The 18,056-nt window shown below is 43.2% G+C and overlaps 1 long non-coding RNA gene across 1 annotated transcript; it reads left to right on the top strand.

Moving 5' to 3' along the window:
• Positions 1-5,060: 5,060 nt before the first annotated feature.
• On the top strand, positions 5,061-11,286 carry LOC138775770 (uncharacterized). Its single transcript, XR_011360641.1, has 3 exons — positions 5,061-5,132; positions 9,271-9,315; positions 11,251-11,286. It is a non-coding gene; the product is annotated as an uncharacterized lncRNA (long non-coding RNA).
• Positions 11,287-18,056: the final 6,770 nt, after the last annotated feature.

The following is an 18,056-nucleotide window of genomic DNA, read 5'->3' as shown; positions in this document are numbered from 1 at the left end:
TACGACGCAATAGCAAATAATAGCGAAGAAAACGCAATTACGTATCATAAGTAACGATTATCGGTCCATGGAAATGAGTGAACGTTTTCAGGTCTTTCGCAATAGCGGTCTTTTGAGATTGTTAATCGTTAACGATTATACAAATTATAATCGTCCGGAGTAATAGGGCCCTTTTATTTAAAAAATCTCAAGTCATGCTTAATAGCTATGTCATGCAGGAAGTGTTTTATTTTCAGTCTGACACAGTGCCGTTGTCACGACTTGTCCAGAGCCGGTAAGGTTTTCTATGGGGATTCCCATAGAAGCCTCTATTACTCTGGACAGTTCCTGTCTGAGATGTCAGCAGAGAGTACTGTCAGACTGAAAATAATACAGTGGTACCTTGGTTAAGAGCATTTTGGTTTAAGAGCTCAGTTTTTTCAAAATTGTGACTTGGTTTAAGAGCATTGCTTTGGTTTAAGAGCTCCCTGAACTGAGTGGGAGCGCGACTGGAGGGGGGCGGAGTCTACAGCACTTCACTCTGACCCAGGAAGTACTCCCTCACCTTCCCAATCATAGCAAATCCACTTCAGGCTGGGGCTTACATCAGAGGACAGGACTGTGAAGGTATTCTCTCAATAGTTGTTAACCTGTTTTTCCTGGACAGAGAGCACTGCATGTATGTGCCACATATGTCCTGCTCATTCCTTCATGCCTCCCTGCAGTCTCTGTCAGCCCTTGTGTTTCCCATCCTCTCCATGACTATACAGTCATGGCCAAAAGTTTTGAGAAGTTTTGTTTTTATCACATACAGAAATTGCAATCATCATTAAAGTAACAAAAGCTTATATTGTATCAGAATGAATTAATGCAGCAAGTCAATATCTGCAGTGTTGACCCTTCTTCAGGACCCCTGCAATTCTCCCTGGCATGCTCTCAATCAACTTCTGGACCAAATCCTGACTGATAGCAGTCCATTCTTGTACAATCAATGCTTGCATTTTGTCAGTCTCTCATGATTGACCACAAGTTCTCAATGGAATTAAAGGACAACTCCCACAAAATATTTTTTGCTCATTTAACACACATTACAAAGTTTATATAACTTTGTAATGTGAGTTAAATAACCGGTCTGGCCCCCTTCCCCCACTTTCGGACCCCCGAACCCCCCACCCCGGAAGTTTAAAGAATGTATACATTACCTATTACGATCGTCACGGTCCCTCTTCTCCGGGGCGGCATCTGGTGACGACGACGTCAGAGCCAAGGGGCAGTCCGGGTCTTCTTCCTCCTCGGCGTCTTCATGCAAAGTGAATGGGGATGAAAAGGCTGCTGGTGCACATGCGCACCAGCAGCCTTTTCATTGGCTGGAGCGCATCACATGGCTTCCAGCTTGCTCAGCCCTGATTGGCTGAGCTTGCTGGAAGCCATGTGAAGCGCTCTAGCCAATGAAAAGGCTGCCGGTGCGCAAGCGCACTGGCAGCCTTTTCCATCCCCTGGACCCGGAAGTCGGAGACATCGCTGGATGGCGGACGGCGGCGACGGAGAGGCGGACGGCGGGCGAATCGAGTGGCGATCGTCACCGGAGAGATGGTGAGTATGGTGTCTGTGTGTGTCTGTGTTTTTTTTTTTTTTTGGGGTCCCGCGGGAGTTGTCCTTTAAGGTCTGGGGAGTTTCCAGGCCATGGACCCAAAATCTCTGTTTTGTTCCCTGAGCCATTTAGCTATCACCTTTTGCTTTATGGCAAGGTGCTCCATCATGCTGGAAAAGGCATTGTTGATCGCCAAACTGCTCTTGGACGGTTGGGAGAAGTTGCTTTTGGAGGACATTCTGGTACCATTCTTTATTCATGGCTGTGTTTTTAGGCAAGACTGAGAGCCGATTCCCTTGGCTGAGAAGCAACCCCACACATGAATGGTTTCAGGATGCTTTACAGTTGGCATGAGACGAGACTAGTGGTAGCGCTCACCTCGTCTTCTCCGAATAAGCTGTTTTCCAGATGTCCTAAACAACCGGAAAGGGGATTCATCAGAGAAAATGACTTTACCCCCATTCCTCAGCAGTCCACCCCCTGTACCTTTTGCAGAATATCAGTCTGTCCCTGATCTTTTTTCTGGAAAGAAGTGGCTTCTTTGCCGCCCTCCTTGAGACCAGTCCTTGCTTCAAGAGTCTCCATCTCACAGTGCGTGCAGATGTACTCACACCTGCCTGCTGCCATTCCTGAGCAAGCTCTGCACTGCCGGTAGCCCGATCCCGCAGCTAAAACCCTTTTAAGAGACTGTCCTGGCGCTTGTTGGTCTTTCTTGGGCGCCCTGGAGCCTTTTTGGCAACAATGGAACCTCTCTCCTTGAAGTTCTTGATGATGTGATACATTGTTGACTGAGGTGCAATCTTTCTAGCTGCGATACTCTTCCCTGTTAGGCCATTTTTGTGCAGTGCAATAATGACTGCATGTGTTTCTTTAGAGATAACCATGGTTAACAGAAGAGAAACAATGATGCCAAGCACCAGTCTCCTTTTAAAGTGTCCAGTGGTGTCATCCTCATCAACACCCACACCTGTGTTAATGGAGCAATCACTGAAACAGTGTTAGCTGGTCCTTTTAAGGCAGGGCTGCAATGATGTTGAAATATGTTTTGGGAGATAAAGTTCATTTTCTAGGCAAATATTGACTTTGCAAGTAATTGCTGTTAAGCTGATCACTCTTTATAACATTCTGGAGTATATGCAAATTGCCATTTCAAAAACTAAAGCAGTAGACTTTGTTAAAATTTATTTCATATCATTTCAAAACTTTTGGCCATGACTGTACAGTAACTTATAATATCACATATTCTGCTGTTTCTGAATGTTTTATTTGTTTTAACAGTTATTCAGAATAATCATTATTTTTGGGTGTGGAACCAATTGTCTGCATTTCTATGATTTCTTATAAGAAAATTTGCTTTGCTTTAAGAGTGGATTTGGATTACAAGCACAGTCCTGGAACGAATTATGCTCGTAATCCAAGGCTGCACTGTACTTTTATTTGTATAGTGCACACAGATTCCGCAGCACTTCACATTTCAACATTTCCTTCAGGGCATAAAATATTGGTATGGTATTTATTTTTATTTTTTTTCTAGAAGTAAATTACAAATCTGTATAACTTTCTGACACCAGTTGATTTGAAAGAAACAGATTTTCGCTGGACAACCCCTTTAACTAAATTTGTCAGACAAACTATATGGTCCATAATATACGGTCATATATTAAAATCTGGACCTTGGAGCTCCCGGCATCATGATTCATTATGATGCCAGCAGGTCTGAAACTGTTTAAATCTTTGCACTACAGTGTTGACACAGCCATTTGGTAAGCTGAATGACAGGTGCCTGATTGGTACCTCTACATCTTTATTACGGGTGCCAATTACAATGGCAACTATAGGCCTTCACTTTACCTTTTATTCCTGCTGTAATGCTAATAGTCTGTATTAGGCAGACACTATTGGTAGACCACTGATCTGTGGAATGATATAGCATTACACAGGTCTTAAGTGAAGGCTCTCAGGCCTGCCATGGATTCCTCATCCACTGAAAAATAAATGGTAAATTCTCCCTTTACCTTCCCTTTTTTATGTAAACATAAAAAATACACATTAGGTATTGGCACATCAGTAATGAGTGGGAGAATAAAATTATTTTATTACTCCCACAAAGTGAGCTCTGTATGAAAAATTTGAATTCTAGAATTGCTGTGTTATGGTCATTTGCCTCCTATAAAAGTTGGGGGGGGGCAAACATGGCGCAAAAAGCCCTAATACTGCCCCATAGATGGAAAAATAAAGTGTTGCGGGTCAGGGCAGAGGAATATTTAAAAGTAAATTTTATGTCTTATTCATAAGAAAATAAGTTTATTATGTTCAGTAGGCAAACCTTGACAGTTCTATTACATTTGGTTTGTCTTTTTTTTTATTCATCTTCTTGACACTAAACGGTTTCTTTTTCAGGCCAAGTCGTGCATTTGTCATATGTGTGGTGCCCACCTGAACAGACTTCACTCTTGCCTGTACTGTGTGTTTTTTGGTTGTTTCACAAAGAAACACATTCACGAGCACGCTAAAGTGAAGAGACATAATCTAGGTGAGTGCTTGCATCATGCCTATATCTGCAAGACAGAGGGTTTTAATGAGGCAGTGTACTAGTATGGCTGAATATAAAGCTGCTTTCCTTGGATTTCCCCAATAGAACCCTATTGCACAGAGCGAAAATTATGGCCCTGTGTAATGAAGATAACAAATCAGCAGGTGAAAACTTGTGTGCAGATTTAGACTTTTGTTAAATTTAATTGGAAAATACACAACACAACATAACTGCAGTGTATCTGCCAAGACTGAACTTTACCCTAAAGTGCCCTTTAACATGGTGATGAAGTGCCAGTCAGCGAGATCGGTGTTTGTTTGTTATGTTTGGGGGTCACATGAGCGATCATTGTATCGTCTGTGCGGCCTATTACCTGTATCATAGTTGTCTGCACGTTTTGGTCTATGTTGGAAGATCATCTGGAAAACTAGAATTTTTTTTTTTTTCCCATTGGCTGACTGCTGGTGCATTTACATGGGCCAATCTACTGTGTGTTTCTGGCTGCTTATAATTGACCAGTGTAAAAGGACCCTTGCACACCTGCTGAAGTTATATAAGATTTATGATGGGAAGATGGAGGGATAGATATACATGCCATCCTTCACAGTAAGCTGTTACCTTAGCTTATGTTGCTAGGCACTAGGAGAGAAAAAATCCATTTACCTGACAAGCACTTGACAAGTATTTGTGGGCCATTATGCAGAAAATATACTTATAATTTATGTAAAATGTAGTATGTGTGTATATGTAAGATGACCATGACCTTTCCATCGACACGGTTTTTCTCCTAATACGGTTCACACTGTGTTTTGAGCAGTTGAATTGCTGTCAATCTTGTTTGTAGCAAAGTAAGGTAAATACATTTTTTTTTTCTTACATTATACCTAAATGTTGTTGACTTTATTTTTTTTGCAGCTATAGATTTGTTGTATGGGGTATATACTGTTTTATGTGTTCAAGACTACATATATGATAAAGACATGGAGCAAGTTGCCAAAGAAGAACAAAGAAAGGCTTGGAAATTACAAGGTTTGTACCTTTTTATGTATTGTCAGTATGAAGTGCCCGATGGTAAATGATTAGGATAATGACCATTCTGCCTGCTGAAACACATAATGTTGTGCTGCTACAAACTTTGCAGCAAAATTCCAGGTTTAGTTTTACTCCTTCCCAACCTATGTCAATCATGGGTCATATGGAAGTGTGGAGCGGTCTCAGGAGCTGTGCATACTTTGTACATAGCTGGTGCGGGCTGCTGTTTACAGATAACATCCGCCATCAATAACCAGTTAAAAAAAAAAAAAAAAATTGTTCAGCTCTCCTAGAACACCGTTCACACTAGGCAGGAGCACGTTGCCATGGCTGAAAGTGCAAACACACAAAAACACAGAAAAATGCAACAGCAAGATACAGACCCACCAGACATGAAAATAGTTAAAAGCAGCCCCCCCAACTGCCCAAAAAAATTCCCACAAAAATGAGTCTCTTGGTTACTATTTGCAAATAGCGTAAACTGCCTCACCACGATATGGTGGACTCGTATCGAGGCAGACCCTACACTGTAATGGCCTCTCCATGGCATGTAATACGCCTATGCTCTGGGCATGCAAGATCCGTCTAATACCTGCAAAAATAATTGCACCACCTGGGTGAGACAGGTGGAGTGTACGACCAAATAGAGGCAGCCACTCCCCCAACTGGAACACAGAAAAAAAGAAAAAAATGGTCAGCTCTCCTAGAACACCGGCAATTTCAGCCATGGCAACATGCCTCCTGCCTAGTGGTGAACGGGTGTTCTAGGAGAGCTGACCAATTTTTTCTTTTTTCTGTGTTCCAGTTGGGGCAGTGGCTGCCTCTATTTGGTCGTGTACTCCACCTGTCTCACCCAGGTGGTGCAATTATTTTTGCAGGTATTAGATGGATCTTGCATGCCCAGAGCATAGGCGTATTACACGCCATGGAGAGGCCATTACAGTGTAGGGTCTGCCTCGATATGAGTTCACCTTATCGTGGTGAGGCAGTTTACGCTGTTTGCAAATAGTAACCAAGAGACTCATTATTTTTGTGGGAATTTTTTTTAGCCGTTGGGGGGGCTGCTTTTAACTATTTTCATGTCTGTGGTGGGCCTGTATCTTGCTGTTGCATCAATAACCAGTTAACTGTCTAGGTGCTGCAATCAATAGCGATTAGGTGCCATGGCTGTAGGAGGTTGTTTGCGCCCCTTTAATGTAATTGCAGGGTGTCGTTCTATTGTCATGACAACCTGAGGCCTCCTTAAAGGCCCGATGTTCAACCAAGAGGACTAGATAACACATGTATGGGATTGATGTGCGTAACCAGTTAGATGTTTGCTTATACAAATCTTGTAAAGAGTTTAATATTTAAAAAATTATCCCAACCAATAAAATGTTGAATTCTGCAAATGAGTTTTGGTCACATATAACATAAAAAAAAGAAATAAGCCATAGAAAATGACAGTACCGGGAATCGCAGGTGATTTTTCTGCGGAGCTCACAGCGTGAAATCGCTGGGACACGGTACGGTGAAGAATAGACATGCTGCACATGCTTCTCATTTTGATTGAAGTATACAATCCCACAAACTCCTGTGGATAGGGGAAGTTGATTTTCCCCTGGACAACCTTTTCAGGGTGTGTTCACAAGTACAGGATCTGCAGCAGATATCGACTTAACTTACCGAACACAGCGTCAAATCTGCTGCAGACCCTGAATGTCTGAGCGCACCCTTAGAGACTCTCTCGCCTCCAAAACACTTTCTAAACTTATCAGTTAATATATTGAATTAAAGTTGATTTCTGAATCTGCAATTTTTTATCGTTCTATGTTGTTGCATTCCTATGCTTTTTGAGTTAAGTAGTCCTCTCTATGGATCAACATGGCCAGTTTGTAGGCTTACAGCGGGGAAATACAAAGGAGTAGAAGCTACAAATTACAGATTTGTTTATTTTATTTACAGATGATTGTAGTTTAGGGGTTGAAGGTGACAGTCCCTTTTTAGGGTGCTTCACACACCGTATCCGCAGCGGATTATACAGTGCGGATTTAATGTTGTGTTCATTCATTAGTCAAATCCGCTGCGGTGTGAAGGCACCCTAAGGTGTGCTGCACTACATATAGTACTTGGACCATTTATGGGCAGGTGAACATATAAGGGACCTTAGAGGTCCCATAATTCTCGGCTATAGACTGCATGAGATGTAAGTTCTGAATTCTCCTTGCAGAGTTGTAGACCACCCCATAACTGATAGTGTATACCAGACCAGTGTTACCTTGGTCGTGTGCCTCTTGGAAATCTCCCTGGTAGTTTGAAATCCTGGAGACGTCATTATGCTGCCATGGCAACCACCATGCAGAGGATTGCATCTAAACCAAGGATTGCACTTGTGACTGGAATCTTGTATCTGGACCATAGGAGACATGCGTTATGTACCACACCATTGTGGGGCTGTGTATAACATTACACTACCTGTGATCTGTCTCTCGAGACAAATATTTATTTCTTCAGAATAGTGTAGCTGAATGACGAGATCTACTCCTATGACAGGGTGGATAACAGCAACATAAAGCTGGGATAAGCACATGGGGGGAGTAAACATTGTGACTTGTGCTTTTTTTTATTAGTTCTTAGAATTAAGTCAAATTTGCCTTGACTTTTGCAGTGGTGAGTGATTGAACAAAATTATTGTAAGATTTTTGTGCCACACTTTTAGGCTACGTGTACATGCTGTACAATTAACGGCCATTCTGCCTGATCACCTGTTCTATAAGCAATACCTATGGCTGGAATTAATGATATTGATCATTAATTCCGGCAATGGGTAGCATTAAATGGCTGTTTACAGGGAAAAGCTGCTGTATGTACAGCATGTGAACACACACTAATAGTTAAGATGTAAATTCCAGGCTATGTTCATACTGAGTAAATCGGGCGGATTTCCGTACCATAGTCCATCTATGGGAGAGCGCACGCTCCTCTGCTGCCGCCGCTCTCTGCTGGAAGAAGTGTCATGTCACTTCCTTGACCGCAGAGCCGCGGAATTCCACCTGATTTACTCAGTGTGAACATACCCTTAATGAGGAATGTGCATTATTTTGATACATTCGACGCAGTTACATATGCACCTTGCAACCAGCAATAAGGTGAAAAGGTCTTCACCTACACAAAGAATCAAAAATACTCCCCCATAGGCTGTGTATAAATATAAATATTATTTTTTTCTTCGATGGATGGTTGCTTAAACCGTAACTGTCCTTTGCAGTGACTATTGTCATGCCGCCAGACATGGCAGAATTTACCGATCACAATGGGACTTAATCCTGGGATCCTCAGTAATTCTGAGGTACAGCTAGGGGAAGTGCATTTTGTATGGTATTGTTTCTGAAACATTGTTAGCAATTTGTGGCTCTAGAAAGGATAATGTCTCTCCTGATGTGAACAACTCCGTGGTTGAACTTGATGGACATTCCGTGGTTGAACTTGATGGACATGTCTTTTTTCAACCGTATTAACTATGTAACTCCAACAATCGCATTAAAACATTCCCAGCTTCCCCAGCTTAACCCACATTTATAGGGGTGGTTCCTCTTGAGTCCATTCACATTTTAAGGATATTGCAGCATCCGTGTCTACTGCAGGCATATGTGACCTGTACCTAATGCCTTCCACAGTTGTCACTGCTTTTATTCCTACCAACAAATTCTCACACACTCTAACTCTTATGGGTGGTACCAGAAATCGCTGAATAGATTGTGTCCCCTCCTGTAAAAGTGCTGTTGTATTTTAGCTAACTGGTCTCCATCCTCAAAACAACCACAGGATTAGGCTGTGTTCCCTCCCAGGTGGTTAGTTTTCAGTTTTACATGCAAAAAAAGTGAATTCATGCCTTTTTTGTCCTTCAAACCTTTTTTTTGCAAACGTGTGTGTGTGTGTGTGTGTGTGTGTGTGTGTGTGTGTGTGGTTATTTTAGCCATTTTTGGGGCTACAGCAAACACTATAACCCAAAAAATGGCTCCTTCAAAGTTAGAAGAACTTTGTGAAAGATTTGGGAGGAGGGACATGGTTTAAAGCAACTGAAACCTTGTTACAAATGACTTCTGAATAACGAACGTTACTAACTTATTTTTTATTTTTTATTTTTTAAATAAAGCCTTTGCTCCGTCCTTGGTATCTCCTTACCAGTATGCAATGACAGGTGAGATAATGTCTTATTAGTCTCTTATTTTTATACATGTTTGTATGAAGAAAAAAAAATGTAAACCCCTTAGCTGACCTAGTGTGGCAGGAAACGTGGCTCTTGGTTCCTCAAGCATTTTGCAGCTGCAGGTATATTTGTATTATAGCAGCGATAGAAATGTCTTGGTGGTAGTAAAACTTGGTACCAGACCCTTATTACTGGCAGCTGACACCAGGCTAAAAACCACACTGGCGCTGTGTCTGGATCAAATAACAGGCACTTGGCACTCCTTTCACTGCTTGTATTCATATGTGTTTTCCTAAAATGAAAGGTTCTAATTGCTTAAAGAGTCACTGTCGTGAAATTTTTGCAGAAATCTATAGTCCCCAAGCGATTTTAAGAAACTTTGTTTATTGGGTTTATTAGGCAAATATGCCATTATCTGCATTTAAAAAGCCTTTTCCCTCCCCCCCCTCCTCTCCTTTCTGTCATCCACTGCTCAGAATCAGGAAATCTCAATCAGACGCATCCTGTCTGTTCTGTGAAGAGGGGAGGGTGGGAAAGAGACAAGCAGAAAACAGAGGACAAAGGATTACTCAGCAGGGGAGCTATTCAGAGCGCTATTCAGTGGTCAGATAGCTAAGTGGTGACTGAGGAGAGAGCCTGTGATGTAGCTTTTAATTAACTCTGTTGTCCTGTTTTGGTTTCTTATTTCCCTCTCTCCATAGAACAATGAAGACAGGGGGGCAAGGCTTCAAACTGCTTTTTCATGATAAAATGCATTTTTCGGCTAATAAACCAATTACAAAGTTTCTCAAAATCGCCTGTACTATTGATTTCTGCAAAAGAAACATTTCACACAGTGACACTTTAATAATGCTTGATAATTGGTTTTTAGTTATGGCCGTGTTGGTATCTGTTACAAGTTCTGTATTACAGTGTCTCCCCCACCGCCCCACCCCCCCCCACACCACACAATTGGCTCCAAAATGGTGCCACCTAAAAAGATAAATATAAAATGCTGGAATGTGAAGGTAGGTGGCTACAGGGACGTATTGGCAGGTTTGTATGGAAGAGCCTGATGATTGTTCCCCTTTAACATAAACTTAAAAAATTCACTGCCCATGAAATATTTCCTTCTACCTTACCTAAAACAGTAATGAATCCACATATTTGATATCACCATATCCATAGTGACCTAAAGAATAACACTAACCTACTTATCACAGTGAATGTGGTAAAAAGATGAAGAAAGCTAGATTGCTGCATTTTGTGAAACCACCTCACAAAAAACAATCGGTCATACATGGTAGCAATAAAATTACAACTTGTTTCACTAAAAACAAGGCCCAGAATGTATACTGGAGGAAGGAGTTAAAGTGACACTGTCACCCCCTTTGTGCATTTTGATATCTCTACACAGGTGTAAGGGTAAATTTAGTGGTTTTCATACCTTTTTTCATATCATACGTCATGGTATTTGTTCAAGTAAAGTGTCCTTTTATCAACTGCAGATTGTATTAAGTGGGCGCGGCATTAGCGCCACTTAGCCCGCCCACAACGGCACCCTTGTCCCACACCCATTGTGCCCATTGGTTGGCCCGACGTAAAGGGGGTGGGGTCTAGACCTTTTGGCCAGCCTGTTCCAATGGCCAGCGAGGGGGCGGGGCCAACGTGCCGTTGTGGGCGGGGCTAAGAGGCTCTACTTGTGAGGCCACGCCCTTAATACAATCTGCAGTTGTTAAAAGGACACTTTTTACTTGAACAAACACCATGACGTATGATATGAAATAAGGTATGAAAAACGCAAATTTCCCTTTACACCTGTGTAGAGATGTCAGAATCCACAAAGGGGGTGACAGTGTCACTTTAAACTCCGCAACCGGTTTTTGTAAATGTATCTTTTTTTTGTGTTGTGTGTTCGATTTTTTTTCATTTTTACTTTTTTCTTAGGTGTTGGAGAAAAGTATTCAACCTGGGAGCCCACAAGAGGGAGCTAGAGCTGTTACGACATAACCCAAGAGAAGGAAAATAACCACAAACTGCACCATTGTAGGTAGACTAGTGAATTGCTGGTTCCTCTGTTCCTTTAAAGAATAAATTGAACCCTTTCATGACTGTAGCTTTTTGGCTTCTTGGAATACTTCATTTATCTTTACGGAAAACACAAGGGTTAGGAGACCTGCTGTTATGTTCTCATAGAGCATAGGACACTGAAGAAGATTGTTTTCTTTCTTCATCTGTTTTCGTGCAATCCTGTGTCTTACTAATATATTGGGCAGTTCTGTGCGGTGGGGACAGAAAACTGCCTTTAGTGCACTTCTTCCCTTTCTCCTCCGTGAATATTTCCCCGAGCTCTGCAGTAGTGAGCGGCCAGCATGACATCAACTAACAAAGTTCCGGAGGAACTGAGGATTGCAGAAAACAACACCTGGTATGAAGGTAAGAAAATAACCTTCCTCAGAACCTCCTGCTCTATGCAAACATAACAAACATGTCATTGAGGGCACTGAAACTGTGGGTATAGGCAGTTCCAGTAAGTGGCATTAAGCAAATAAAGTACTTCTCCCCCTGTTTCCCCACTCCCTCAGTGGGGCTACACCACTGCACTGTTGAGACCTTTGCTTGAAGGCAAGCAGGGAAGAGTCCTTGATCCACCAGATTCACACAGCTGCTCAAAATGCGAAGTCTAAGAGATCAGAGAGAGGTGAGTTCAGCTAACTGCAATCTGGTACCCATCCTGTTGCCTTTTCACAGATGTCTTTCTGTCGTTCTTTAATTTTGGCTGTTTAACTTTTTCAAAGCCCCCTCAAATACATTTGGTACATCAGTGGATGTTCTGTTAGTCGCCATCCATTCCTTTGGCCTGCTCTGTTTTCTTTTTTAGACTTTCCTTCTAAAAGGAAACAATCTAAAAAACCACTTAACTAGTTTAACAGTACCACCGCAGTACCGTTTGCGAAAACGGATTAAAAAAAACGTAGCGTGAACCCAGCCTAAGCTTCCTACCACCTTGTTTTGCTACATTCATAGGATTGCTGTGTGGATGGCAGACTTCAGATCACCACAATCATGCTAAAGGCCAGAAGACTTGTAGACGTGGGAGTTCTATTTATTTTTAGATTAGTTTTTCTCTTTCAGACCTCAAATCTGGGGCTTATGTTTATTTTATTTCATTCTCCTTCCTTTTCACCATAGATTCTTGTTTTTTTTTAACTTCTTAAACTGCTTGATTCTCTCTAGTCTATTTGCAGGTAGGCACTTTTGGGACCTTTTCTCTGCTGACCAAAGAGTGTCCGTTATGTCTTCCTACAGTTCTCCATCTGATTCCTACATTTTAGCTGTAGGTGGCCCTTTCCATTCTAAGGAAATTCTTATGCAGGGTTACGGTGTTACTGTGCAGCACAAGTGAGAAAACAGGATTTCTAAATACTCTCCGTAATATTCTTTCTCTCCTCACCTTCACGACGGCACCATAGGAGGATGGGTTGTACCCTAGGGACAGGAAAAAGCACGAGAGGTTAAAAGCCCCTCCCTTTCCTCCCAGCACCAGTGCTTTTTCCTGTCCCATTAGGGCAGGCACGAGAGGGAGGGGATCCGCGTGAAGGCGAGGAGAGATCCCCTCTAAGAAGAAAAAAGACTTACCAGAAGGCTGTGGGATCGATCGAGGCCTCGGCTTCCTTCCTTCCAGTCAGACAGCCGCCGCAGGGCAGGAGCAGTTTCCGTCTTTCCCCTGTGAGCTCGCACTGTCTCCAGGTACTCGGCAGTGAGGGGACCCGAATTAATCGCTCCCCGCCGTAGATAATGAGCAGCTGGATCCCGGCTGTGGGAAGCCGCGTCGCCTCACCTGTGACGTAGACGCCGCGGCGCTCGGCGCATGACGCGGAGGCCGCGGCGTCTGCGCGTGACGTGGACGCCGCTGGTGACGTCGGACGCCGTGTCGCCCCGCGTGTGACGTGAAGACCGGCGCTCCGGAGATGACGTCAGACGCCGTGCGCTCCGCTTCCGGGACCGCACAGTTAAAATCTTCAGCGCGAACGGTCGGATCGTCTCGCTGTTGGTGATGGATCCCACACGTCCGACAAGACTGCTACGGCGGTAACTGTGAGTAGTGTATCGGCTTCGGCCGCTTCCGCATGCGCAGCTCTGCATTCAGCACGCTTCCTATGCAAACTCTGCAGTTTTTTCCTCTGAAATCATGCATGTCTTCACTATGGGTGATATTTACATTGATAGTACAATTGCATGAGATCTTCTCACTCCTCAATCTGTATATGGGTGCAGGAGGGTATGAATTATATGTGTGGATATGCGGTTATGAGATATATATATATATTATATATATATAATATATATGTATATACACACTCTCTAGGGCTATACAGCCAGTGTGGTGGTGCTTACATTGGATTATCATCTTTTTTCTTGAAATCTGATGTATATATTTGCTTATCCTCCTTAGGAACTAAAGAATCTAATCTATAAGATAAACCCTAGAAACCAGAGAGGAGAATGTGTGACCTGCAATGCAAACTGTCATCGCAGTTTGCAAGAAAAATATCTGCCATCTTGCATTGGGAAATCTAAGGCAGACAGATCATCATTCCTGTAAGATTATCAGAAAAAATATGGAGGAGATAGCTACATCTATAACCAGAACTCCTCCTCCTCCTCTGCCGCTACCTCTACCTACCCCTCCTCCGCTCCACTAGACCTAATCCTCCTCAGGTCTCCCCGGTCCATCAGGTAGTGTCTAATGATGCACCGGTGATATCATGTCGAGTTATTCTGCTTCTGTAGCAGCTTCAGAAGAACTACAATTATCCAGGAACGTAGGAGACACTCATCCGCGTCTTCTGATGAATCAGGTCAGATTCAGGAAACAATAGAAATGAGTGATATGAGACTGACAGAAAGAAGAAATAAGGAAACTTCTTTCCCTCAGAACACCCTCTGCCCTACTCAAGCGGTCAGAGATGCCCTGAGTGTGGAACAAGTCAGAGCAGGTAGCCCTAAAGATAGATGTTTCAAGGACTGAAAGCCAAGCAGAAATTGGTTTTTCCCAGTCCCATGAGACATACAACAGTTGATCACTGATGAGTGGGCAGAACCAGAAAAGAGGTTACGGTGCCCAGCGAGATTAGAAGACGGTTACCCTTCGGGAAGAAGTATACGTTCTAAGTGGGGATATTCCTAAAAAGACGCACAAGTAGCTAAGACCACAAAAAAAATCCTTATTGCCTTTGAGAATTCCTCTCAGCTCAAGACCCATGGACCGTAGGCGGAAAGCCTCTTAAAAAAATCCTGGGAGGAACAGTATCGTACTCATTAAAAATAACGTTGCTGCCACCGTGCGTTGCCAGGCCCTCCATGTTGGTAGACAGCTAGAAGGCCATTTCAAATGATAAATGTCCAAGACAACAAATAGTGGACTCCCTACCCCTACTAAAGACCCACTGCATTTTTTTAGCCGCGCCACAGCGGATCTATCCGATTCGCAGCTAAGATGGCGCACTAACCAATGCCGCCCGTCCGGCGCTCTGGTTAAAAAATTGGACCGGAGATAATACCGCCAAATCGAATCTTTGTGGTATACCATTTGAAGGTCAATATGTGTTCGGAACACACCTGGATAAAATATATGAAAAATCGGCAGATAAAAAGAAGCCTACCAGAGGAAAAACCCCACAAAAGAAACAACAGTACAAAAGACCGAAGTTTCAGCAACTACCGCGGTAAGGGAAAGGAGGCCGCTGGGAGTTACTCCAAGGAGGGAAGGGAGAAATATTTTTTTCAACCACCCAATCCTCCAGATAAACAGTGACACCGTGGCCGTAGGGAAGACTGAAGGACTTTTCAGATGTGTTGACATATATTACACAACACACTGGGTAACAATATCTCAGGAGGGCTACCGAATAGAACTAACTCAGCCTCCCCCACACAGATTTACAATCTCACGTCAGTCTTCAGATCCCCTACAAAAGATTAGTGAAAGCGTGAGGAATTACAAGTATGGAAGTAATCTCCCTAGTTCCACCAAAGGAGAAGGAGCGGCACTACTACTACTCGGCTTGTTTCTAGTAAAAAAAACAACGCTCCTTCCGCCTAATTATAACCTAAAACCATTGAACCAATACGTCAGGTATCAGAGGTTCAAGATGGATCAATACAGACGACAACTCCCCTATAGCGTCCAGGGGCATTGATGGCCTCCATAGATCTCCAGGACGCTTACTATCATGTTCCAATACATCAGGATTCCCAAAATATCTAAGGTTTGCGATTCTCATAGGAAAGAGGTACGTCACTATCATTCAGAGCTCTCCCTCCCGTCGGGATCTCCTCGGCTCCCAAGAATCTTCACCAACGTGATGTTAGAGGGGATATCTTTTCTTCATCTCCAGGAATAATATAGTGGCCTACCTGGACGATCTCCTCATCATAGCAGACACACAAAGAAGCTGATACAAGATCTGGAGACAACTCGCAACCTTCTAACATCTTTAGGGTGGTCATCAACGTCGACAAATCCGCCTGGTGCCACTCACAGAAAAGTGTTTCTAGGAAGATCCTCCTAGAGTTCATCTTCAAAACTTCATTTCTTTCGGAGGAAAAATACAAAAGATCCTCACAAAAATCGGAGACTAAGAACAGCTCACTGACGTCTGTGGAAAGAAGCAATGTCAGTTCTAGGCTCAATGACTTCATCCATCCCAGCGGTGCCTTGGAGTCAAGCCTTCCGATCACTTCAAGCCCAGATTCTAAAGACCTGGAACAAGAGCCTTTGGGATTAGACAAAAAGTTTTCCCTCACCCCCAGACGAAAAAATCTCTACGCTGGTGGCAAGGAAGAGAGCCTACAAAGGGTACAGTGGAACCTCCAACCCGGTAATAGTAACAACAGATGCAAGCCAGACAGGTTGGGAGCCCAAGTCGGACCCAATTCTTTCAGGGGATTTGGGACAAAAACGATTTAAAAGACTCCTCAAACCTCAAAGAACTCAAGGCAGTCAAATTCATTACGGGCGGCTCAAAACACCTTAAAAGACACCCATGTGCCTGTTCTATCGGACAATGTCACCACTGTAGCCCACTTAAGACACCAGGGCAGTGCAAAACACAATCCCCTATGGTCAGTATCAAACAGATATCACTTGGGCAGAGTCTCACCTTCTGTCTCTTTCAGCAACTCACCTGAAAGGACAGAAAATACTCAGGGCAGACTTTCTCAGTCGCCACCAGGTTCATCCAGGGGAGTGGTGTCTCAAAGATCAGGTCTTCCGTCAACTAGTAGAACGCTGGGGAAACCCGAGATAGATTTGTTGCCACAAGAAAAACAGAAAGTGACAAACTTCTACTCCCTGAAACCATCAGACCACCCTACTGCAGTAGATGCCCTGACACAAAATTGGAAGGTAAAATAGCTTACGCCTTTCCACCCATCCCACTGATACCAAAGGTACTCCAGAAGATCAGGGATCAGGAATAAAGGTTTCCTGATAGCTCCGTATTGCCGAAGAGGAGCTGGTTTGCCTCCTCAAGACATTAGCAGTGGAAGGAGCCAGTCCCTAACTTCCACAAATAACCGACCTTCTTTTTCAGGGTCCGATTCTCCATCCAGAACGAAAAACTACAGTTGTCTGCATTGATTCCTGAACAGACAATATTAAGAAGCCGAGGCTTATCAGAGGAGTTAATACCACTCTCATGAAAGCAGAAAGAAGGTAACTACTTCCATTTACCTAAAAGTCTGGAAGGTTTCTCCTCTTGGGTAAAGATCTCCTCCACCAATTCCGGCAGAACCAAACATACGCCCAAATCCTGGACTTCCTTACAGGCGGACTTTCTAAAGGCCTTAGGCCAGCCACCCTTAAAGTACTTTTCCGCCTTATCGGCAATCTATGACACAATTTAGCTGACTATAGATGGATCAAAAGATTTAGAGAGCTGCGTCTAGATTAATCTAAACCTCAGACTATTCATCCGTCATGGGACCTGAATATAGTCTAAGAAGGCTTTAACAAACCTACCTTTGAACCTATAACAGACATTAATATAAGACTTCTCTCATACAAACAGTCTTTTTGGTCGCGATATGTTCATCCAGAGGGTGAGTGAAATCCAGGCCTTAACTACCGTAAACCATATGTACTATCTCAGAAGACTGTATTACCTTAAAAACAGATCCTTCTTTTCTACCTAAGGTAGTTACAGTGTTTCATAAGAATCAGGACATTATCCTTCCATCATTCTGTCCAAATCCAAAAATTCATTAGAAGAAAAATTCCATACTTTGGATGTTAGAAGAGCATTCCTACAGTATAGGAAACTACGGCTCCCTGGCGAACTGATCAAAATCTATTTATCCAGTTCCAGGGAAAAAACAAAGGGAAAAAAGTCTCAAAAAGTACCATCGCCCGATGGATAAAAAACTCAATAACAGAAGCCTATAAAGCTCAAGACCTACCTTCCCCATTAATATAAGAGCTCATTCTATAGAGCGAGTCTACATCCATGGGCCGAAGGGCTTCGGCCTCTCTGGAACAGATCTGCATGGCCGCCGTGGTTCCGTCCCCCCACCATTCACAAGACACTATAGACTACTTCTGCAGTCAAAAGAAGATCTGTCCTTCGGCAGGAAGTGCTGCAGGCTGTGGTCCCCCCCTAAGAGTATGGTTGTATTGCTCCTATGGTTCCTCGTGAAGTGAGGAGAGAAAAAGGATTAGTCTTACCGGTAAGACTGTTTTCTTCGAACCT

Source organism: Dendropsophus ebraccatus, unplaced genomic scaffold (assembly GCF_027789765.1).
Source record: "Dendropsophus ebraccatus isolate aDenEbr1 unplaced genomic scaffold, aDenEbr1.pat pat_scaffold_2035_ctg1, whole genome shotgun sequence".
NCBI classification, from domain to species: Eukaryota; Metazoa; Chordata; class Amphibia; order Anura; family Hylidae; genus Dendropsophus; species Dendropsophus ebraccatus.
This window is presented reverse-complemented; position numbering and strand designations above follow the sequence as displayed.